Source organism: Podarcis melisellensis, assembly GCF_964234715.1.
Source record: "Podarcis melisellensis genome assembly, chromosome: 5".
NCBI lineage: Eukaryota > Metazoa > Chordata > Lepidosauria > Squamata > Lacertidae > Podarcis > Podarcis melisellensis.
In genome coordinates, this window is record NC_138537.1 from 49,710,996 (window position 1) to 49,736,098 (window position 25,103).

Below are 25,103 nucleotides of genomic sequence, written 5' to 3' on the forward strand. Positions count from 1 at the left end.
CCCATTGTGTTTGTGTGAAAGGGAAGATGATCATTTTAAAATGTCATTGCACCAGGAGAGGCTTGTGTTTTTTCCCCATTGCAGGCAGGGTCATATTGAGTAAAAGTATTATTCTGTGCCCAAAGAGGGAGCTTGTTGTTTAAACTGGGGGAGAGTGGCTTGGGGATTTAGTGCCTGAAAACCAAGAAGTCTGTTAAATAATGAGGGCATCATTAGTGAAGAACATTTATTGCTTTGTGGATTTCTAGTTCTGGTCTTTTATCTCCTGCAGCAATAAAACTAAAAGGCCCTTGAAGAAGTTCCATGTCCTCTTTTTTTACATACATATTTGATACAAATGTACATTTCATATCTAATTGGAGAAAACATCAACTGAGGTGTTTTCAATGGTTTGCCTTCCACATCTTCCTGTAATGTTTATGTACAAGTAATTCTATTTAGCAAAGAACCTTTCAAATTGTTAAGATTTCTGTTTGCAGGCCCTGCCTCTTTATGACTTCCTTTTAATTGTGCTTGAAGGATTAGGTATTCATAGCCTCTTGAATTTTGTTGTTTAGTCGTTTAGTCATGTCCGACTCTTCATGACCCCATGGACCAGAGCACGCCAGGCATTCCTGTCTTCCACTGCCTCCCGCAGTTTGGTCAGACTCATGTTTGTAGCTTCGAGAACACTGTCCAACCATCTCATCCTCTGTCGTCCCCCTCTTCTTGTGCCCTCCATCTTTCCCAACATCAGGGTCTTTTCCAGGGAGTCTTCTCTTCTCATGAGTTGGCCAAAGTATTGGAGCCTCAGCTTCAGGATCTGTCCTTCTTGTGAGCACTCAGGGCTGATTTCCTTAAGAATGGAGAGGTTTGATCTTCTTGCAGTCCATGGGACTCTCAAGAGTCTCCTCCAGCACCATAATTCAAAAGCATCAATTCTTCAGCGATCAGCCTTCTTGATGGTCCAGCTCTCACTTCCATACATCACTACTGGGAAAACCATGGCTTTAACTATACGGACCTTTGTTGGCAAGGTGATGTCTCTGCTTTTTAAGATGCTGTCTAGGTTTGCCATCGCCTTTCTCCCAGGAAGCAGGCGTCTTTTAATTTCGTGACTGTTGTCACCATCTGCAGTGATCATGGAGCCCAAGAAAGTAAAATCTCTCACTGCCTCTATTTCTTCACTCTTAATTGCCCCAATGTCAGTTTCTGTTTCATGAGAAGAGGCGGGTTATAATTACTTGTTTCCTTAGTTTTTCATTTTGCTGTTTTTATAATGCAATAGTGATATTATGCTTAAAATTAATGCAAGGAAACTAACAATTATAGCCCTCTCTGTCACGATAAGAACAGAAAATGGCACCGGATCAACTGAGACTGTTTAAGGGACAATGCAGAGGTTACTCATCACAACCCCTCTCTGTCTGCAATCTGAAACTTTAAGCTTCAGTTGTTCTCTGCCTGTCCAAAATGAAAATGTGGGTGTTGCAACTTTATTTTATTACACACCCAAAATAACCACAAATCAGGTATGAAGGCAGGGAGGGAGAGATGGGAGAGCAGCACAGAAAACATTCAACAACACCAAATTGAAAATGTGCATTTTTCATAAAAGTTGACTAAAAAAGGGGAGGAAACTGGAAATAAATGGGTAGCGTGGAAGCAACCACTGAACACATTGCTCAGTGTATTATTGGTGAGAAGGAAGATACCTAAGAGGGTCTCTTCAAAGTATTTTAACAGCACGATCCTGAACATACTTAGAATTGAGTGCTTACAGGTATGTCTACTCTACATAATCACACAAGCTGATTTAAAGAACCACACAATTAAACTCTTATTTGTTGAGTAAAGATGCAAAGGTTTTCCAGAATCAAAATTCAAAACAATATTGGTGTGCTTTCTTAAAAGTTTTTTTTCCCAGATTACATCAACCACTTTATTATTCTTTGTTAAAAATGTATCGTATCTAATGTTTGACTTTGCTTTAGTGCAAAGGGTGAGGAACCTTTTTTGCCTGCTCAACTGCACCTGCCCACCTAAATTAAGATAAGGACAGCTCCCTTTGGTTTTATGTGAAATTAATTCATTCACAACCTTTTAATAAAATGGGAATTACAAATGCTACAAATGAAGTCAGCCTTCTGATATGACAGCAAATATTTGTGATAGGGAATAGTTCTAGGAACGATCTTGGAGCAGAGCTGCCACATCACCTTCGTCGGTTGCTGGATGAGATATTGGCAAGTTCTCACCGCACTAACAGCACCCACTCACTGGAAATCCTAAGTGGTTGCTGTTAGAAACGGAAATAAAAGCACTGTCCTGTTCACTTTTTTCTAAGACATGTTTTTTTCAGTCAATTTCAGCTAAGATTTAAGTAACAGATAGTTAATACTTAATGACCACTGCAAACATTTGTGAGACTAGAACTTCATCACAGAATCGCAGGCTTCCTGACATTTTCTGTGGGCAATAGAGGAAAACCAGTTTAAGACTTTCAAGAACTACTCGGGCGCTACAGTAATGGAGCAAGTTATCCAATATATCAGCCTTCACCAACCTTGTGCCTGCCAGATGTTTTAGACCAGTGTTTCTCAAACTTGGGTCTCTAGCTGTTGTTGGACTACAATACCCATCATCCCTAGCTATAGCAGGACCAATGGTTAGGGCTGATAGCTAGTAGAACTGCAGCAGACCTGAGTGGTGGTGGGAAGGTTAATCTTTTCTCCTCTGGTACAGTCCTGAGTCAACTCTGAAGGCCAGATTTGTTTTCCACTGGGGAAATTGGAGCCAACTCACACCTTCAGAGGAGGGGTTTCTTCACAACCACAGCCGGGGAAGAAATGGTTGAATTCTTCCTTCATGTATGATGCATTCCTGACCAGTATCAGCGGCCCTTCCTTCCATAGCTGATGCTATTTGAACATTAAATGCAAAGATATATTTTAGCATCCTGTGCAGTTTGGCTTTCGCTTGCTATGCCCTCACAGGTAGGAAAGTTTGGAAGAAGGTGTCGCACAGTGACATAGTAGAATGTACAATTTAACAACTATGCAGGAGGAGACAGCACATGACAACCCCACCTAGCATCTAATGCAGCAGATAGCTTGTTGTCCACAATATTTACTGTAAAGTGAGCTTTTTTGGTTTTTGTTTTTAAAAGGGAACATTACAAAAGGAAATCAAATGACCAGAACGTTTTCTTGTCTGCAGCTGGGATGGCTTTGTTAATTGTTCTGTGATGAGCTGATACCAGACATGTTTTCCCTTTCTTTTCCACAACACCTGTTTGTGTCACTAGAGTCACAGCACATGAGTCACAGCACAGCAGTTATTGACTTTGGTTGAAGCAGTGAGTGCTGGTGCACTTCTCTTTGTCCAAGGTTGCTAAGTTATAAAACCACAAGTTCCACAACAGGCTGGTAGATGACAATATTTTGTTGTCGAATCTGAACAATAGACAGTACTGAGGCCTAAAGGGCTGAGGCTTGTGAAGCAAAGAGAGTTTTGAAGGCAGACCAAAAATGTACCCTGGGACTATAAAACACAGGCCAAAATTCATCACAGAGTTTTGCTGAGAAATGGTGCCATTGTTTAGAAAACCTGGACAGTTTAAACTCCCTCAGGCTGCAGGTAAGAGTATGAAACCAAAACACAGTACAGAGGGATCCATCTGTTGACACATCACACATTCCTGCTTGCTTGCTTGTTTGTTTGTTTCCCTGTGGTGCATAAAAAATAGCCTCATACATTTTATTTATTGTCTAACAAAATTCTATGTGGCAGGATTTTACTTTTTAAAAATAATCTTGCCTTGTCTCCAGGTGTGTTGCTTCTTCCTGCAAGAACATTCTGGAAGGATCTCTGTGATATCTTCAAAGTAAGTCAATGCAACCAAATTATTTGATTCTGTTGTGATGCCATGATTACAGACAATAAACTCTAAAACTTTTTTTTAACTTTTTTTTAAAGGAGAGGGCTACATTTCCTGAATCAAACCTAAAACATGAGAGTAGTTTAACCTTTAAGAAAGTATGCTGATTATGTATGGAATTTTACTTAAGCAACCAAGAATTTGGGAGGGAATTTAGATAATTTAAATTTACCCTTAATCCCATGATTCACAAAGCATGATGTTGGTTCAAGATGCATGCAAAGGAAATATGAGCAGATACAGAAAACACACCTGGAAAAGAGAGAGCAAAAAATTAAAAGGGAAGCAAGCCTACAAAGACAAAAATAATGTTTCTTTTATTTTATTTTCACTTGGTTAAAGAACCAGGAAAGATATATATATATATAGCTAAAAAACAAAGAAACAAAGAAACAAACAAACAAACCCGGGGGGGGGGGCGAGAAGCTATCTATCATTCTTAGACATAAACACATAAAGCTGAAGCACATAAAAATAGTATGTTAAGAAAATACAGTATATCAATTAAAATCAGCATCATCCAAGAAGATAAATCCAATCTATTAGATTAATTATAGCAGGTATAAATCACTTCATGAAAGGGAATCTTTTTGAAAGCACAGGAATATCACTTTAAATTGCCAGAGGGAATCTCTCTCTATATTGAGAATCACATCGAGGGTACCATCAAACCCTTTGGGGAGCGAGTTCTGAAAAACAGGCATACATAATTCTTGGATATATCTTCATATAGGTTATCTGTAGCTATGAGTGCCTCCCCACCCCCAATGTAATAATAAAAAGATTGACTTTCTTTTATATTTGATATCATGCAACCCAATGCTATGCATGTTTGCTCAGAACAAAACTCCACTTCCTAGTAAGTGTGCCTCATATTATTACTTAATATATTATCCATTGGATTGCAGCATCGTTAACTCTTGGGAAGATTCACTATGATTGGTTTTGAGAAAGTATTCTTTGTGCTAATATAATATTTACAGCAGATAGCAATGGCTGTGGTTCAGCAAAACAATTTCCTCAGTTCCTGAGGCACTATGAAGCACAGACGCAGTTTGCAATGGCATGCACCGTGTCCTTTGTGTGCCAGCATGAATGCATGGGACTGGCCCACCAGGGACCATGGCTGGGAGCCAATGCTGGGAGCCAAGATGAGCAAACAAATTTCAATGGCCCCATAGGGTGACCACTTCATGCATCACCCAAAAATGACACTGATTTGCATAAAACCTCCATATGCTAACACATGCATAGGCACAGATTTGGAAATAATGTATATAATTTGCATAGAAATACATCTCACCATAGCACGGAAGACTGTTACCTTGTACCTGCTCGGTCTGATGTTTGTGTCTAAGTGCTAACCGTTGATAGGTGTGGGATGTGGGCATAAAAAGGGGGTGGGCATAAAAAGGGGGTGTCTGGACCAGCCAGTCGGAACTTCCTGTTTCCTCCTAGGCTGGGACAGACTTCCTCTACATGTGACCAGAGGTGGGTGTGGCCTCACCTGTGCAGGTAACAAAAGCATAGGACTGGCCACCATCTCTCTCTCTCTCTGACTACATTTGTCGAAGAAGCAACATCTGCTTAGCCTAAGATGCTCTCTTGGCTTCCAGCTAAGAGGGGACAAAGGGACTATCTCTTTATGGGATAGATTCCAGGTATATTACTTTTGTAACTTAAGTCTGCCTTCTGGGATCCATCTGTGAACAGAATGACTGAGTGAGTAAACTCTTTTTATACTTTTATAGAAGACTGTGTCGTGTCTATTTCTTTTATGAGGGACTAAAGGGGAATTTACCAGGTAACTTATTTTAGAGGCTTTAGCGAGCCTGAGCAAACGCATCCGCTGTGCAAGTTTAAAAAGGGGAATGTTACTCTGCTAAATTGTAGAACTTGTTAGCACAAGTTGGAAAGGATATAATCAAACAATATATCCTCTCCTGCCTCCCTGAACATTCCCACAATAAGCAACTTCAAGGAACCCTGCTCTCCTTTCTTAGGGTTCTTTATCTTCAAACAAGGCAGCAAAACCAGCTGTACCAGAGTGTGACACCTACCGGTAACTCAGGAGGCAGACCCTAGAGGATGGAGCCTGCCCTGTTTCTCCTAAGCTTCCCTGCTGTGCTCAGGTTCCATGAAGTATCCTGTGCTACTGCCAGTGTTGAAGTAAACTCAGCGGCCAAACCGTTCAGTTTCTGTACATGAAATGCAGGGTTGAGGCCATTTTGTCATTTCCCTCAGGCAGCAAAATGTATTGGGCCAGTCCTTCACAGAGGACTCCTTCAAATAGAAGATTGTCTGCTCTAAAGTAGGATACATGACCCTTTGGGGATGGAGTAGGGAAGAAAAAGGGGTTGTTTAAAAATTTGGCTACATTGATAACAATAGGTGGCTTTTCCATTCATTGCCTTTCAAGATATCACAATAACAGTTGAGACACCTTTCAGCAGAAAGCTTCTTTCCAGTATTAACCATCCAGTCTTTGCATATACCTGACTGCATGGAGTGACCTTTTCAAAGTGCTTGATATGCCCAAAAGTGGGAGGCAAGAGCAGGGTAACAATCAGCATTTGAATGCCTTTTGTTATTGCCATTCTTTGATATTGACAATATGCTTTGTCTGTCAGGCTCACACCTGGGAGTTCTGCCTATGCCAATGACTAATAGTGATATAATAGCATAATAAGGGGCAGAGATTGGATCTTTCCTGGCAGATCTAAAAATGCATTTCAAAAGTCAGCTTCTCAGACGTTTGTCATTTCTCTGTTTATGAATGGCTCTAAAATGGAAGTTTTCTGGAAGCAGTGAAGAAAACCTGGCAAATGAGCAGTTGCCACCTTTCAAATTATGTGTTAAGTGGTTGACACTTAGATCCCATTGCTTTCTATCAAATCTCTGCAGATGAATCTTCATACATTATGTGCAATATCCTGCAAACCTGTAGTTTGTGATTCGAGGACCCGTCCTCCGCTTGGGAATAATAAAGACACGTGGACACAGTATATTTGGTTAATGGGCTAGAAAAGGCCACAACTTTTATTGACTCGTAGAAATCAGCAGCACAATGGCAGGGAGAGGTGGCGTGGCCGCATTTGAGCAGCTAGACCATGGCCCCGCGGTGTCACCCGATTGGGTGCTCAACTGGGAGGCGTGGCGCGCCAGCAATGATGTCAGGGCAGGGGGCAGAACGCCCCCTGCGTGACGCGGGAATCGGCTCCCGCTCACAATCCCTCCCCTCTGGAAGGAGGAGAGGCTTTCCAACCATAAGGAATCTGCAGTGCATTATAATCTCTGATTCCTCCTTGATATCTCATTATAAGGAGATATCAAGACAAATGCAAAATAATAAATATCCTTGAAACCAACTGCTTTTTGTTTTGCAATCTAATCTTAAATATGGCCAAGATCAGAATATTCCTCTGTGCTGTGAATACTGCACCCCACCCAACCTCAATGGTGCTGCTATCAGGATTAGCTCTGGGCCCATTCCAAAGATGATGAGGTTCCCACCAGCTCTGCACTTGGTCCCAACAGCGACAGGCTAAAGCCTTCCTGCACAACTTCCTTTGCACTAAAGAAGAGGTGGGGAACCTGTTGCCCTCCAGATGTTGCTAGACTAGCACTTCCATCACCCTTGACCATTGGCCAAACCAGTGGGAGCTGAAGTCCAGTAACATCTGAAGATCCACAAGTTCCTCAAACTTACTCTAAAGTGCAGCAGCAGCAGGAGAAACATGAGCTGCAGGTTTAGCCTATGACTTACTGCATGCAAAATCTATACTGTGACGCCTTCTACGCATCCCAACAGAGTTATTTAAAAATAAAATGCAGAGACATATTTTCTTCCGAGTCTTTAAAAAATCGCTTTCTAGATGTACTTCACAGGGTTTATAAAAATAATAAATGGCGAGAAAACTTGCTATATCAAACAGCTGTCCGTGTGGGATTTGTGGGTTTTTATGGAGGGGGTGCATAACTTCAGTTTTTCAGTTTGAACATGAATTATAGTTAGTTTTAACTGACTCTAGTGTTGTTATGTATGATTATGTTGTATGATTATTAGTACTAATCACTTTCTACAAAACCCAGCAGATTTTTTAATTTTATGACGGTACAAATTAGTCATCCACGGCAGAAACACACTGCATTATATTTGATATATTTGTTTTATTTCTTCTTAACTTTGTATTCTGGCCTGGTATCTTTGTAGCTGCATGGCTATCTAGAAGAACTTTTATATATCTTTTTATTTTATTTATTAAAAGATAAAAATATATATTCAAAGGCGATATCCATAAACTTAGTAAATAAAATGTGCATTTTGACACATACATGTTGTGCATATTGTGAAGCACCCAGTGCAGAATTCATAGGCTACATTCAAGGGGCACAGATAGCATTTACGACTACCTTCAAAAAGTTTTCTCAAGAAATCTTGTGGTATCCAGCCCTGAATATACCCATAGGTTATATATTAACTTCCTTTTGCCTTGCTGTCACTGTATGAAGTAATTTGGAATCCAAGCTGCTAGAGACAAGTACACACATCTGCCAAAGATAAATAAATAAAATAAATAATATTTTATTTATACCCCTTCCTTCCTGGTTCAGAAAACTGGGCTCAGGGCAGCTAACAACAAATTTAAAACAATTGATGCAACAATAAATTCATCAATTCATCTCATATCTCTTCGCTTGTATCTGTGATATAATCTTATACGGACATATGAGAGTAGAAACAACCTCTGTGGAACACTTATCAGGTGGAAATATCTCCTGAGTTCCCTCTCAGACCATCCGGCTACCAGTTTCTCCATTGACTGGTACAAAGCTGCCAATGTCATACACAGCACCTGTCCTGTCCTGTTTTACTTTGTCAGCAAAGCTGATCAGGTTGCTTCTGGCATTTTCACAGTTACTGAGCCATCATTACTGGAAAACTTTGAAGGTTATTAACTAAGCAATCTGAAGGCGGCAGGGGATGTGGCAGGGCAGGAACCAAGTTGTAGTACATCTGCCATATCCAGCACCCTGCTGGGATCTTGCTGGCACTGCAGGTGGAACAGGACAAGAACAATCCTCTGTCCTTTTCTGGTTTGTTTTCTTTTTACAGTTTTTTCTCCCACAGGGAAATTAAATTGGATAAACTCACATGGTCCAACAGAGCCATTCAAATCCACATTATTATTACAATATGGTGACAGGTGTGATGACTGTGCCATATCCGAGTGCAGTATTTCAAAGTTCAAAACATGGAGGAAAATGGAATGAAAAATACTAGGAAGGATGCTGAGAAGATGCAGCCATTTTTAGCTTCAGCAGATGTAACTTCAGCTTTTCAAAAGTTGAGAAGCAAACTTGGATAGCCATCTTTGCTGCTTCATGACATTGATGATCAGGATGGCAAAACTGTAACTGTCTAAGTGAAACCCTGACAATTGGATAATCCAAGTTGGATATCTGTGATATGTATAGCAAGGTCAGAGATGGACAAATCTGTTAATTTCAGTTTCTCTCAGCTTCACGTTTTTCCCAATCTTAAATTCAGTTCACCACACTCCTACATCAGTTTGTAAGATTTTTAAGTCCCCATGAAATTTTATCAGCATTTTAGTGCCCATTTCTCCTCATATCCAAAGTTTTGTATGTTATTTTTGCATTTTTGTATATTATTTTCACTAATATATGCATTTTGTGCACATTTTTTTTGGTTGGAAAGCTGCATGACAAAATTCAGAGATGTGCAAATTTCAGAGAGTAGCTGTTGATGTTTCAGATATTGGTGTGGGGAATTGTGCATTAGGTAAATCTGCAGTGCAATGTGAATCAATTCAAACTTCTCCTCCATCTCTAGCAAGTAGCATCAACTGCCACTTGGTGGTCTGGACATTAATACTGACTTTTTGTAGAATGCAGCAGCCTGAGATTTGCAATAAAAATAAACAAGATATAATGCGACATTGCTAAGATTTTTTTTAACTTGGGGACCTTTTTTTCTCTGGGAAATTCATGATCTTCTTTTCTGTTTGTAAAGCTAATGATATCTTACTCCTCAGAGGATGGAAGACTTACGTTAAACTCTATTTCAAAACATTGCCTAATCTTGGGGCACAATCTAGGACAGAGTTTGGTTCATGCTCAGGTCCCTTAAACACTTTAGACACAGAATATCTTGCTTGCTGACGTAGAATAAAACATGTTAACAAGCTATCTGTTTTTTATGTTAACAAGCTATCTGAGAGTCAGGGCAAGTTCTGTTCTTTGTACTGCAAATCTCAGCCATTATAAAACCTAGGCTGTATTTCTTAATCATAGCATGCCAATGTCTTATATCTTCACTATAGTATAAATTCCATTCCTGCAAACATACAGCCAATATGAAGGCAGTGCTTCGTGTCCCTAGAAGTCCTGAGAAATGTTCTACCAATGCAACCTTTCTTTTACTTAACAAAGTATGTTTCTGGTGCTTACGGTGAGTAATCACTTGTGGTTTTGACTATGATTTCGTAACCCTCATGAGAATGAACATTCAAAAATGACAACAGCCCAGCTTCCAGTCATTGCTGGAAGCTAGGCTGTAATGAAGAAAACTACAGCATTTGAAAGAGAGAGAAAATGGTGTAAAGATACTAAAAAGATAATGTGTGAGAGTGAGATAAAAACACTAGATATGAGGAACATCCGGTAAAAACAATGGGCAATAGGTACATACATGTGTGAGAAAGATTATCAACAATATCAAAATACTATTGCAGATGGTCCTCTTTGCAGACATCTTTAGAAAATCGCAGTGAATGTTTTGAGCTGCTACTGCAAAGGTGGCAACCTTGTTTGTAATGGTTTTATTGCAGTCTGTCAACAGATCACAAATAATACCAGTCAGGGTCCAGCCAGATCTTGCTCTCAAAAGGTCTCCCCCAAAAGAGCTCTGAGATCTCTATACAAAGGACAATGCCAATGATAATGCATTACGTCTTCCACCTTCCCGGTACCACAAACACATGTCTGCTGAGTATAGAGGATCCTTTTATACTTTTCCTCCAAATAGGTTGAGGCATTGTTTGGAAACAAAGGGAAGTAAAAGCTTTTCTAAGGGCAACAAAAGTTAGGGAAGTTAGATCTGAAAGTACTGTTGAAAATATTGCTCTCTTTCTAATAAAATAAACCAAAGGTAAAACGCTTGGAGTTGGCTAGCAAGAATCAGCTTGGTGAGATGGACATTGGAGGCCCTATTTTAGTGTGATTTTGATCCCAATTTGAGGATTGGTTTCAGATAATAGCATTGGATGATGATCTGTTGGCCATCTAGAGATTCGGCTGTTGTGTGCTGCAGGGCCTATCTAGTCCCCAATGCTATTTAGCTTCTTATGAAGCTATTGGGAGCAATTATTAGGAAATGTGGAGTGAGGTGTCATCAGTACACTCTATCTCTCTGCAATATATGAATCAAGCAAGGCCACTGCCTTGACTTGGTGGTGGGTTGGATGACAGCCAATAAACTGACTCTGAATCCTGTCCAGATGGAAGTGTTGTAGATGGGCAGTTCCTGAGTGATCAGTTGCCTGCTTTGAGGGGTTATCCTTCCTTGAAGGAGTGGGTTCATAGTCTGGGAGTGCTACTGGATCCATCACTGGCACTAGAAGCTCAGGTGATCTGTGGCTAGGAGTAGCTTTCACAGCTGGCACTCAGACAACAGACTGAGCAGGCACATAGTCTAGTCACATAGTTTCACACCGGTGAGATATATTTCTGTTTGAATTAAAGCAATTTCTAAATTTGCATCTCAATTTGCAGCCTCTTTTGTCCTCTTTGTAATGCATTTTCTCCTTTTGTCATAAATACGTTATCAATCTTTGGTCTAATCACTATTAAAGTTCAATGTGCATATCTTTGATTGTTTTTGAAACCAAGCATCTATTGTACCTACAAGAGGGTTGGGATCCTACAGCCTATAAAATGAACCATTTTGCACTGTGTGCATTTGAAACTCAGTTCCTCCAAGAAGATTCTTAGCAGGAGTCTGCAGGTTTCTGTAAACAATAGTTCTGCTTTTATGTTCATACAGTATCCAGATGCAACATCCAGTTTAAACAATGCTTGATGTATGGTCCACTGACCATTTGTAGCATCTCAAACTCTTTCATAAAGCACCTCAAATCCTAACCAACTTTCTGGAAGAAAAGACAATTAGCAATTGCCTTAATTTTCTGTAAGTTGCTAAGTTTTGTCCTCTTGTCATTTGCTTTTTTATATTTTTTTATTTTTTGCAATTAATAAGTGGCTGTATCAAGATTGATTTTCTGCAAGCCACAAACTGCAGTTGGTTCTCTTGTGTGGTAAAAGCAGATTGCTTCCTTTATTGCAGGACTTTATTGTAGGCCTCCATTATACCAGGAGGAAAGGAAGGCAGTATTGATGCAGTTTCATTATTTGCAATATCTGATTTGCTGGACACAATCGGATGCATTTTGGGGGGTGGGTTGTTTTTAACCGCTTTCAGTCTTATGTCAGGGGCCAAAACCAGTTGATATTAATCAGATTTAAAATTAGGCCGCGGTCCAGATTCAGAGTATGGCTTGTAGTTGCTGGTCTCCTTCCAAAAACCCTTGAAGAAGAGGTGATTTTCAGCAGGAAACTGGCACCCATGCATCATGCTCCCGATCTGGATCAGGTCCCTGTGGGGCTACTTCTCCTTCAGAATAAAAGTAGTAGCATTCACCATGCTTTTTAAGAAGTGTGCTTAATGTTATTTGTCACTTTCCTCTTGGAGTGTTAGATATTCTCAAAGCACAGCATCAAAGTTGTCAAGAATATGCATGTGTACGACCTTAGGTGCATATATGCGTGCATACATCTGGCTTAAGAGAAAATATTGTTTAAGAAAACCTGTGAAAGATCCAGGTACATCATCTTGCAGCACAGGAAGGAGAGTGTCAGTGGATACCAGTAAGGATACTGTACTTAGAACAGAAGAGCACATGCCTAGGTTAAATACTATACTAAGAAGTATGGTGCAGGAGCAACTATGATTCTACAAACCATCCAAAGAGAGGGAAGCAGAGGGAGCTCTGTGCTCCTGAATTCTACTGGGATGCAGGTGCTCTGCTTCTAGGCTGCAGCCGCCACACTTATCGTGAAGCAATGTGAAGCAATGGAGAGGCAGATCTCAAAATGGTACTAGTTTCTTGTGCCTACATATGGAAGAAGCAATACTGTCTACTTCCTCTTTATAGAAAATGAGAACCTGGGCGCAGGGGAGGAGGAGATTATTTTCATGATTTCCTGAAAGCTGGCAAACCAGAAAACAACATCAGAGCTGGGCTGGCTTAGCACACATCCTGTTTGCAAAATGTGGGGTTTTCAAAGCACAGGAAGCACAAAACCTCTAGTTTCAGTTGTTTTGGACAGTCTATGACCCAGATTTGTCCTTTTTTTAACTTCTCAATTTCCTTTTTATTTTTATATTGATTTTCAGACAAACACAACACAGTAATCCCCTCTTCCTGCCGACAGATGAGTACAGCACTCTGTACTTGAAAAGGGGTGAGTTAAAAGCTTGTCAAGTCCTATTGCCCAACAAATAAAAGTTTATTTCCACAAGTCACTTTGAGATGCTGGAACTCTTCTTTTGTCAAAACTGCATGAAATTTGTCTGATCTCTTACTGGGTTTTTTTATTTTCATATTTTCATTGTCAGTTTTCCCATAAGAATTAAATCCCACAATTGTTGAAACCATGTTTCCATCAAGTTAGTATTTAACTATCTCCAAACCTTAGCTATAGTTAGTCTTGTTGCTGTCATAAGATGAGTAATGAGATCTTTTGGAGTGAGATCTTGAGCTTCTGAGTCCTATATTGATTGAAATATTTCCAGGGAAATGTTTTGAGTAGGGTTCAGTTCATCCAAGAGCACTGGGTTGGTTAGCAAGACCACCTTTGGGAAAGAGAGCTCTGTTCCTGCAATAGTTAGTAGTATTTGTTTGTGTGATCCTCCTTAATCAATTTGTCCTTAAAATTAAACATCTTAACCTAATTTTTAGTTGTTTAGTTGCAATTCCAAAGGTTCAAGGGTCATGGGTTGTCCCTTAATAGATGCATTGGCAAATGAGGGAGGAGGAAGAAGAAAGCAAACCTATAACGTTCATCATTTCTACAAGTTACAGGATGTATCTGGCTAGTCCCGCCTGCCCCATCAAGAAGCAGCTGGGGAACAGGGGTGGGTTTTGAACTGGGTTGAATGGTGGGAAATCCTCTTTCTTCTGCTGCAGCCTATAGAAATCTAGGGGCCTGTCCAACATGGACCCGACCAATGTTTTCCAGCATTTGGTTCAACCCTGACCGCCCTTTTTGCCACAATGTGTTACTCAGATTGCCTTGTTATGGTGTGGTTGCTATGAATGCAGAGATGGGCCCCACTTCTCAGGGCCAGGAAAGGATGTTACCTGAGATCCCAACTGGTGGTTGGGATTTGCAGGGGTGAGGTTGCCTTCCTTATAGTATTTTTGTGGGCATATATAGTTACTCTGTTGCCCCTGCAGGGTGGTGGATTCTTCTATAACTATCCTACTCAGATGCAGGCAGAATCTTTAGTAAAGAAGGAGTAGGGATGGGCTTCCCTCCATTGTGAGAGGTCTCAGGGACAACAGCCCTGAGAGTGCCATCCACTTTCAGAAAGGTGGCCTCCTGTTCACCTTGCCAGCACAACCCAGCAGATAGACCCGGTCAAACTTTTTTCTCACAGCACCTGGGATGTGATCTTCACTTGTGTCATGTGTATGTTGTTTTCCTCTGTCCTTGCCCTGCTCCCACTTGCTGGCACAAACGATAAACAACTCTGCATGGAGGTAATCAAGGAGGAGAGAAGATGGTATTTGTGAATTGAATGTAAATGACGTACAGACATATTTCAGCAATGTCTTTAATCCTTGTTCAATAGATTTATAAAAAGCCAAGAACAAAGGCATTAATTAGAATCAAAGAACAGGGCAGTTTTGCATTGTTTTGGATGTGAGGATTTCAATTGTGAAAAATAACTGTTGATGCTTAGCACATTTCTAAATATAAAAATCACTGCAGTACTTTTTGTTTTGATACTCTGGCTCTCGGCATAAGAAGAACAAACCCACTGTTTCTCAAGCAGGGACAAAATGCACACGATAAAAAGGAAATAATGATGAAGGGGTGTGAGTGAGTGAGAGTTTGTAAAATGGCTTTGGAATCAAATCCCTAACACCATCTGGTAAGATTGTGGCAGTATTCAGATGATTTTTTCAAAATCTGGTGGCAGATTAATACTTTGATACTGACAGCACAATCCTACACAGAAGTAAGGCCATTAAGTTCAATGGGCCTTGCTCCACAGGTTAAATGTGTATAAGCCTGCAGCCTGACCATGCTTCTTTGCACATGTAAATGCCCACCCAGTATCCCATCATGAAATCCACTTTCCCCAATCCAAATCCGGAATATGATTTGAAATGGCTACAGCGATTTTGGATTCCGCAATCATCTCCAGTCCTACCATTAGGCACAGTGAATTAGCTGCCTCAAGAGGCAGTTGCTGGGCAAGCAGCACCAGACAGTGGAAGGCTGACCTACCAACCCTACATTCAGCCCCGCGATAGCCAGATGCCCTTAGCTGCAGAGGTGAACATCAGTGTTAAGTAAATTTAACAGTCAGGCCAGTTGGCTTTTGTACATAAAATGATTGACACATCTCATCCCTTGACTCAGGTAGCAAAATGTCCTGGGTCAGCCCTGTCAACTGTGTTATAGCTGAGGGAGTGGGGTTCACACATTCTGTTTTTGGACGCAAAACAAAAATGAATAGCTAGAAGATAATTGGGTAGGATTTTTGGCAATTCTTGGGAGTAATTGGCTGGATACAATGCGCTTTTATATCCAACACCACAAGCAGGCTTTCCATAAACAAAAGCCAGTTCTCTCTGATCTTCGTCTCTTTGGGAACTACTGCTACCCTTTGTTTTGAAGATATTCACTAGGGCATAGTTAGTAAGAGGGAGAATTTGAAGGCTGTGGCGCCACACCCATGAAAGAAGAACCAGTGTTTCTTCCTAGCACTTCTGCTTTTAAAATAGAAATAATGTGTAACTGGATTTATTAATTTTTTAAAAAATAAGCCTACTCATGGAAGAAGGAATTAACTCAAATTAAACTGCAGGGCCAGATTAACCATTTTGCTAAGTAAGCCAGGGCACAGAGAGCCCTAATTGGCTTCAGAGTTAGTCAGAATCTATCCCACTGTAGAGGCAAAGGGGGAGAGAGCTGCCCAAAGCAGGCGGCATATGATTTAGCACTTTTTTGCCTCAAAGAATCCTGAGAATTGTAGTGTAAGGGTGCTGGCGTAAACTACAGTTCCCAAGATTATTGAGGTGTGCTTTAAATATTTGGTCTGTATGCAGCCAGATCTTCCACCTCCACACTCCAGCCACTGCCTAGCTTTAATCTTTGTGCCAACAGAGGTCTGCTGATGCCATGGTGAGGCCAGTGCAACTCTGAGCTAAAACTAACGAGGCTCCTTCACACCAGCACATCTCTGGTTTCCTACAGCGCAAGTCGATTTCACAGCAATCTGCACCTTGGTGCCTGCAAACGATGGGATTGTGCTGATATTGAATTAGCTCTTCAATCAAACAGCAAGGAATTTCATGCCTCGGAAAATAAATAACAGCTCCCTTCCTTCCTTTCTCCTCTCGGGATAAGTTTATTGTCACCCCCCTATTAGGAAAGTGCATTTCTTTCCCTTTGTTTCAGTTTTAATGCAAAGGTTTATTTTACAACGATAGCCAACAGAAACAAAGCCAAACTTGTTTCAGCATGCCTTCTGTAAACAAAGGAGAAGCTGTTGAAAACGGGATGCAAAAAGGAAAAGGAAAAAAAGAGCATTGAAGTCTGTCTGCCTCTCCATCTTTGCCACCACATTTTTCTTAAACATTTGGCATCCGGCACAGCGTGAATGAAAGTATTGTTCAACTTTCCAGACTGGTACTAAGGGTAGCTGAGTCTGGGAAGGAAACTGAAAAGATTCTAAGGTATGCTCTCCAGGTGTGTGTGTGTGTGTGTGTGTGTGTGTGATGGCACCACAAATACCATTTCACACATCACCCCCTGGCCTGTTCCAATTAAAGATTCACCTCTGGATTTTGCTTTTATTTGTTGCTATTGTTTTGGCAATCCTATATAGCAGAGGTGGGGGACATTTCTCAGCTCTCGAGGTCTACATTCTGTTCTTTGCAGCCTCTCCAGAGTCATGTCATGGACAGGGCCAGAGACAAAGATTGGGTGGCAAAATGTAAATGGTACCTTTGCACACAAGGACACTTTCTACACACACACTCCCACAGCCCTCTCTATCTTATCGCCAGCCAAGCAAGAGGCATTATCTGAGTTCAATGACACATCCTGGCCAGGCTCAACAGGGACAATGGGGCATGTAGAGATGTGGGTATAGCCTTGGGAGTACCTTGGGAGAGTACCTGAGGGACAGGTAGAGAGAACTGGAGGACCACGTTTCATCCCAAGCCTGAGCTCCCTCACCCAGGCTATATAGTGTGTCTACCATGTGCCCTCCAGATGTTATCGATTACAATTCCCATCATCATTGGGTTGATGAGAGTTGTAGTCCAAAACCGATCTTGTTTGTCCCCAATCTATGTCATGTGATTCCATCAGTTCAGTTTGAAGGCAAACTCCCAAAATTGTGCTGTGTTTCACTCTGCTTTTAATATGCACACACTACCTGTTGTGAATAATGCTATTGGGTTGAACAAAGCAGTGGGGGAAATGGCTTTCTCCTGAGCTGGGAAATTTATTGTTGGTGATTATGATGTGCAACTATGCACAACAAAAGGCAGTTAGTTCTCGTAAGTCTCTTGAATGCGAATCACATCCTTCTGCTGTAGGGGTCAACATTTGACTTGCCCACTTATTGGAAATGAGTCATGCAGAACTCTGAGCAAATGTCCATAAGGTTGGGCTATAAGTCTTAAGTTGAATGGCAAGCTGTTTGGATTTTGAAAGAAAGGACTGGTGTGGCAGAAGGATTTAGCACTGCTTGCATGCATGTTTATTTCTGCACTCTACTAAAGTCAGCTCAACTTCTGCATTTGTAAATAAACCAAAAACCACATGCCTGCAGTGTTTCTTTCCTCTTTCTTTTTAATCTTTAAAAAAAGATGCAAATGTTTGAAAAAGAACAACTAAACAAGCAAACATGCAGGTTCCCAGAGATTGCAGTTGCAGCACTCTTTCCTTGATCCCTCTGCTGCTGACCTACTCAGGGCTAAATTATGGTTTGGCTTGGCATTACATCTGAACCCAGTCTTGTGGTTGTCTGTCCCAGACAAACCAAGAACATTGCTTGGTTGAGTGACACAAACAATGAACCTGGGTTTGAACATAATGCCATGGCAGGCCATTGCTCTGCCCCCCATAGGGCAGCAGCAAGAGGGCCAAGGGAGGCATACTGCAGCTGCAATTCTTTCTGCAACCTGCACATTCGCTTGTTTGCATTAACCCAGGGTTTAGCTTAGAGTTACATGCAAACTGGGCTATTGGGTATCAGCTTAGCTCAGCTCTGCTGTTCCTTCCACAGCAAGTTCTACTCAAGTGAGGCATCTAATCATAGCCTGCATTTTTATCAAGGCTTATATTTTGATCAGGATCTGTATTTTAAAATGAGCTTAAAGATTTTCAAATGTTTTATGCCAGGCAGAAGACCAGCTGCCTAAGTACTTTGGCAAGATGTTTATCCTCCTGGACAAGGGGGCCCCCTGATTTATAGCAGAAAACAATTCTCAAAGTCGTAAAAAGGGAATTACAGGCTGAGAGCAAGGTTACACTGACCCCACATATTACAGAATATAACAAAAGCTGAGAAAAAACATAATTAAGAGTTGGTAAATAGTAAAATGAGCCATATCTTCCTAAGGTTAAAGGCCAAGAGCAAATGGAGAAAGCAACTGGAGAAGGGGAGTGTAAACAGAAGAAGAGGCTTTTTCCTATTTTATTTTGAGGCTGTAAACTGTTCCTTCCTTTTTACTTTGAGAAGGTTTATTCTTCTAAAAAGCTATCTATGATAAATGTATGAAATATATTGGCTTAAATGTAATTATGCAAAGGATCTAGAAAGAAAGAAATGTTAAATTCTTATTTCATAGAGTCTTATAGCTGTAGGAGACCAGAGGGGCAAACGAGCCCAGCCCCCTGCCAGACAGGAGACGCCATCGAGCACTCCTGACATATGGTTGTCAGGCCTTTGTTTAAAGACCTCCAAAAAGGAGATCTTTCATTGATGATGCATGAGAATGTGAACCCAAGATCTCTGACATCTGTTTAAGATAAAAATTTAAAACTATTAACCATTTGTTTTGGAGGGCAATAGGGCAAGGAGGGCAAGAGGTGAGCTGGTAATTAAGGTTTCTTGTTGAGACAAATGTAAGATATATGACTACTTATTTGTCACTTATAGATAGAAGAATATATAGCTTTTTGTTTCCCATAAAAGGCAATAGGAAATGGGTGTATCTTTTAGGATTGGTTCTAGCAAACAGCCAATGGGAATTTCAACCAGGCTGATTGGACAGAGGCAGCCAAAGGAGGAGCAAGGAGGCTGGGCTGAGGGAATATAAGTGCTGGCCATAATGGCAGGAGCCCAGGCCAGAGCTTGGTAACCATATACCACTGTGCCTCTCATTTATTTGTCTGACAAATAAATTATTATTTTAATTTCTCTATTGCTGCATTGAATATTTCATTCCAGCTAAGCGTTAACCACAAGCAGGGTGCTACAAAGTAGCAGCAAACATACAACATACAATTATCTACTGAATAAAGCAGGGTGTATCTCTTCCTCTTGTTAATCAATTAACCTTGGCTACAACATCAGTATTTTATGCCTGACACCTGAAGCAGGGTGGGCTTAGCATAGCTGGCTTATTTTAGGAAGGTCTAGCCTCCTCTGTCCCTTATAGTCTAGGTTCCCCGGTGTAACAACTTGTTTAACAAGGGGATTTTGAAAGAGTACCATGCAGTTTGTTCAATTCAGTTCCTACAGAATTAAACCCAGGCTGGATTAATTTAAGTCTGCAGGAATCAGCAGTGAGGTTTTCTCATGTGACTTCCTGATTGAAAGTTAATTGCAATAATATGTTTTTCAAAAATAAATAAATCCTGGCAGTTCTAAACTGTTGTGCGACAGGTTTCAAAAGCAACTGTTTGGCTACACAACTGATCTCCTATGTCATATCTAAAAAGAACTTGATCTAGTTTTCTGGATCAGTTTTTACAGACCCTTGCCATCTTTCTTACTAATAATAAGCTTTTTGATAGAAAATCAGATGATATCCTATCTCTAAAAATATTCAGCCAGATACACCACCATTGTCTCCTCAGCTATTTTCAAACTGCCAACTCAGGGGGAGAAATCCAAAAATTGCAATATTGAGGATCTCTCTCTCTTCCCCTGTCTGTGCAGAGGGGGAGGAATAAATTTCTAAATTCAGTATGGGAGGTATTTTAAACTTGTGTCTAAACATGAAGTATCAGAAAACAGAAAACATTTCAGAGAAGTTTTAAAAAGTTATTGGATTAAATATATGTTGCCCACAAACATGCAATGATATATACCGGTAACAGCAATATAGCAATGGACATAGCACTGGGGTGACAGTGTGGTGCAGTGAATAGAATAGTTGATATGGATATGGAAAAATGTTGACTTCAAACATTCTGATCTCATATATAGTATTTACCTGATGGTTTGGGGCAAGTCATGATCTCTCATGAAGCTGTAGAACTTTATATATATATATATATATATATATATATATATATATATATATATATATATGCAGGTTTTGGTGTCCTCGGGTGTCTTCCCGTGTAAAAGTTGGGGTGTCTAGGCGACGTTTCGACGAGGTCTCACTCGTCATCTTCAGGCTGGTGCTTTCGGCTTCTTGTTACTGGAACAGAGCAGGATCTCAGTGTTTGAGTTCCTATAAATACTGTTGAGGGGGTGTGGTGTATAGCCTCCAATGTTCTGGGCAGAGAGGAAGTTCCCAGGCTAGTGTGCCTTTTCTTCTTTTGTTCCTTAATTACTTGAGGGATATCTTGAGTGATTTCTTGAGTGATATCCTGAGTACCACTTAGGTGGGTCATTAGGTGTGGATTAGTTGCTAAAGTCTTTGTGTCTTGACCTCTTGAACTTTGTGAAGAGTTTTTCTGAGAAGATGGCTGTACTGCACTTAGTTGTGCTCTGGCTTGGCTTCGTGTATAGGGGCGAGCTGTGGTTTTGTGGCCTGTGTCAGCCAGATCTGTGTAGGGATTGCAGGGGGGTGCAGCATCCGGAGGTGCCACCATGGTTTGGCTACTGGATGGTGTCTGTAATTTATCTGTGGAGAGGGTCTGGGTTTGGGTCTGGTGTGGTTGATTGGTGATAGCGTTCTGTGTGCCTCTGGATCTGGTGTCAGTTTTTGTGGGGAGGGCTAATTTCCAGATGTCTGGCAAGCGGGATGTGTCGTCACGCTTGTTCATGTTGTGAGGGTGTTTCTCTATCTCGATGGCTTCCATGATTATTCTCTTGTGGTGATGTTCCATGTTAAAGAGCAATTTGGAATCTGCAAAATTAATTTCGTGTCCTGTTTCTTTCATGTGTTGGAAAAGAGAGGAAGTTTTTTCTTCTTTTTTGACGGCATTCTTGTGTTCTGCGATACGTGCATTTATTCGTCTGTTTGTTTGTCCAATGTACGTGGCTGGGCAGACTTTGCAGGGTATTTCATAGACCCCTTGGTTTTCCAACTGGATTTTATCCTTGGGGTTTCTGAGGATATTGGCTATTTTTTGGTTGGTGCAAAAGGCTGTTTTGATATTGTGTTTATGGAGGATTTTGCTAATTTTATCTGTAGTGCCCTTGATATAAGGAAGGAGGGCCATGCCATTGTTTTCTTCTGTGTCTTGGTTTTTGGGGGGTGTTTCTTTTTGGATTAGCTTCGTAACCCTGTTTTGCTGGTATCCATTGGCAATTAACACATTTGAGAGATTCTGTAACTCAGTTGTCAAGTGGTCTTTGTCAGCCAGGCGTTTGGTTCTGGAGATGAGAGTCTTGGCTACGGAGTTTATTTGTGCAGGGTGGTGGTGTGATTGTGCATGTAAGTAGCGGTTGGTGTGTGTTTTTTTCCGGTAGATAGTGTGTCCTAGGGAGCCATCAGGTTTTTTGTAGATTAGGACGTCAAGGAAGGGAAGTTGGTTGTTGGCTTCTATTTCCATAGTGAATTGTATTTTGGGGTGTAGGCTGTTGAGATGTGTGAGGAAGCTATCCAGTTTTTCTTTCCCGTGTGGCCAAATTACAAAGGTGTCGTCAACATATCTGAGCCAAAGTTTGGGTTTGTGTTCTGACTTGTCTAAAGCATTGGTTTCAAAGTGTTCCATGTACAGGTTTGCGATGACCGGTGAGAGGGGTGATCCCATAGGTGCTCCTTCTATCTGTTTGTATCTTTGTCCATTGTGGATGAAGTACGTGTTGGTTAGGCAGTGGTTGGTCAGGTCCAAGATGTATTCGGGGGGATTGTATTTGTTTTGAATGGCTGTCAAGGCTTCATTAATGGGCACTTGTGTGAAGAGAGATACAACATCGACTGCACAACTAAGTGCAGTACAGCCATCTTCTCAGAAAAACTCTTCACAAAGTTCAAGAGGTCAAGACACAAAGACTTTAGCAACTAATCCACACCTAATGACCCACCTAAGTGGTACTCAGGATATCACTCAAGAAATCACTCAAGATATCCCTCAAGTAATTAAGGAACAAAAGAAGAAAAGGCACACTAGCCTGGGAACTTCCTCTCTGCCCAGAACATTGGAGGCTATACACCACACCCCCTCAACAGTATTTATAGGAACTCAAACACTGAGATCCTGCTCTGTTCCAGTAACAAGAAGCCGAAAGCACCAGCCTGAAGATGACGAGTGAGACCTCGTCGAAACGTCGCCTAGACACCCCAACTTTTACACGGGAAGACACCCGAGGACACCAAAACCTGCATATATATATATATATATATATATATATATATATATATATATCAGGCAATGTGGTGAACATGATGCATGTGATGTTTCTTTCATGCCTGCAAGTCATGACTTGATGTTGCAGCCTCGCCCTCACTTTCATCTTGATGTTACCCTGCCTTGCTTTTATTTCCATTTAAGAATAGTGTGTAAGAGATTAAAGAGCCTCCCTTTATTTTTATTTTTTAAAAAGTATAAAGATTAATGGGGAGAATGGAAGAGCTTCATTACTGCTGGGAACAAACTGTAATTTTCAAGGACTGCATATTTAAAATATCATTGTCCCTGATCACCAGCAGCCTGGTGATGGGCTAATATTTTGGTTATGCTATTCTGCACTGATACTAATATCTTCTTTTATAAATCACAGGTCAGTTGACAGATTAGAAAATGCTCCAGCATGTGCCAAACATCTTTAATCCCCTTACTTGTCAAAGAAGATAAAGGTGTTTGGGGGCATGGGTCCAGAAACTGTAAAGCAACTCAAAGAAAGCAGGAAGTCAAACATCTATTTTTAAAGATTTCCTCCCCCCCCCCCCCGCCAGCTTCACCATGAAGGGAAATACAGCATGATTTGCAAGGACTCTCACTTACACAACCTGTGCAACTTTTGAAAAGGGCCTTTAAATTTAGAACATTTAGCTTGGCTCTGTTTTAAAACTTTTGCCCCAACTCTATTCACTGGTGCTTTCCCAGTTGTTTATGTGATTTTTCTTCCTTACGTACTATCATTCCTTCGTCAGGCAAGTTTATAAGAGAAAAACACAAAGGAACTCATCCTACGTGAAGGGTGACACAAGGCACTCTACAATCTACCCATAGCCCCATCTCTTTTACATACAAATTTTACCGTGCTCCTTTTCCTTCCCACATGGCTGTCCAGGTTCCCTCTTAACCAAGGATTTCTGTTTACCCGCTTCTTACTCTGATTTCAAATCCTAGTTAAGGGGGATTCGGGTTTTTGGCTTTTTAAAATAACGAGAATCAAACTTATTTCTACATTTACTTGAAACAAGGACACCATCTCACCTTCTTAACTCCTACACATCTTCTTCTTAATTATCTGTAATGATGCCTTTAAAATGTTCTGATCTAATGTTGGTTAATGAGCAAAAGCTGAGACTTCTGCAGTTTTTGCAGCAAACACCATGGTAATCTCTTTCTTTTCTTAAGGCCTCATCCTCTCAACTCCATCTATTACCCCCCCCCCATTATCTCAATTCAGCTATCAGTTGTATCACCTAGTCTGTTAGGTATTTAGGGCAAGATCATCTCCTTCCATTGCTTGCTGGTCTGTACAGAAGTTCCTACCTGAGGCCTAATCCCCAATTAGTTTAATCTGTGAAATAAATGATTTTCGTTTTTTTAGGCAGTATGTCTTTGCTGACACAGCTCTTACAGACCTTAAACCTGTTCAGGTACATGTGACATAAAGCCCCCCACAAAAATCCCAAAAATGTTACATCTCGAGTATCTCTTCCTGCAAAAGCAAAACCATTCATTCATTTAACAGATCACAATTGATAAAACACACTCAGTTGTGTGCTTCTGAAAAGCAACATCAGAGAAGGGGCTGCAGTGGGAGCAGCATCAGGATGAAAACTTTTCCCCATAATTGGTAATGGACACCCTGACCAGCATTATGAGTTTATATCTAACTTGAGGTGGTGGGGGTTGTTCAAAAATCTGCAGTGCACAAACTCAAGAACAATGTCTGGTTTTTTCCTTCCTTGACTTTCAGCTTTCTCCAAACAAAGAGATTAAGACTTGTGTTTGCTTCATAGCTTTATAATGACCTTCATGACACAAAAACCAGGATGCCAGAGTTTTGGAGCCTAGATATACACAATGCTGTCATTCCACTAGACAAAAGCATTTGGAACGTTCATCGGCGTCTCCTCTCAAGTATCATTCCAAGACGGTGCAAATTTTATATGCTGCAGTTACGCTTCCCGGTGGCTGTTCCAAGTCATTCAGCTTCATTAGCTCCTACCTTTGCTATGTTTACCAAGCTACGAGGAAACAAACATGGAGGGTCAAATCCTGCATCGGCGTAAAGGACACGTGGCCCCATCGCTCTCAAGCAATTTCTGTA

The 25,103-nt window shown here is 40.9% G+C and overlaps 1 long non-coding RNA gene across 2 annotated transcripts in view; it reads left to right on the plus strand.

The window, feature by feature from the left end:
* Positions 1-3,375: 3,375 nt before the first annotated feature.
* Positions 3,376-25,103, plus strand: part of LOC309370435 — a 69,459-nt gene continuing 47,731 nt past the window's right edge. The window contains exons 1-3 of one of the 2 annotated variants that reach the window (XR_014168562.1): positions 3,376-3,618; positions 3,810-3,865; positions 13,398-13,465. This is a non-coding gene — a long non-coding RNA (uncharacterized lncRNA). The remainder of the gene's footprint in view (positions 3,619-3,809; positions 3,866-13,397; positions 13,466-25,103) is intronic. The other variant, XR_014168563.1, reaches the window with a different exon arrangement.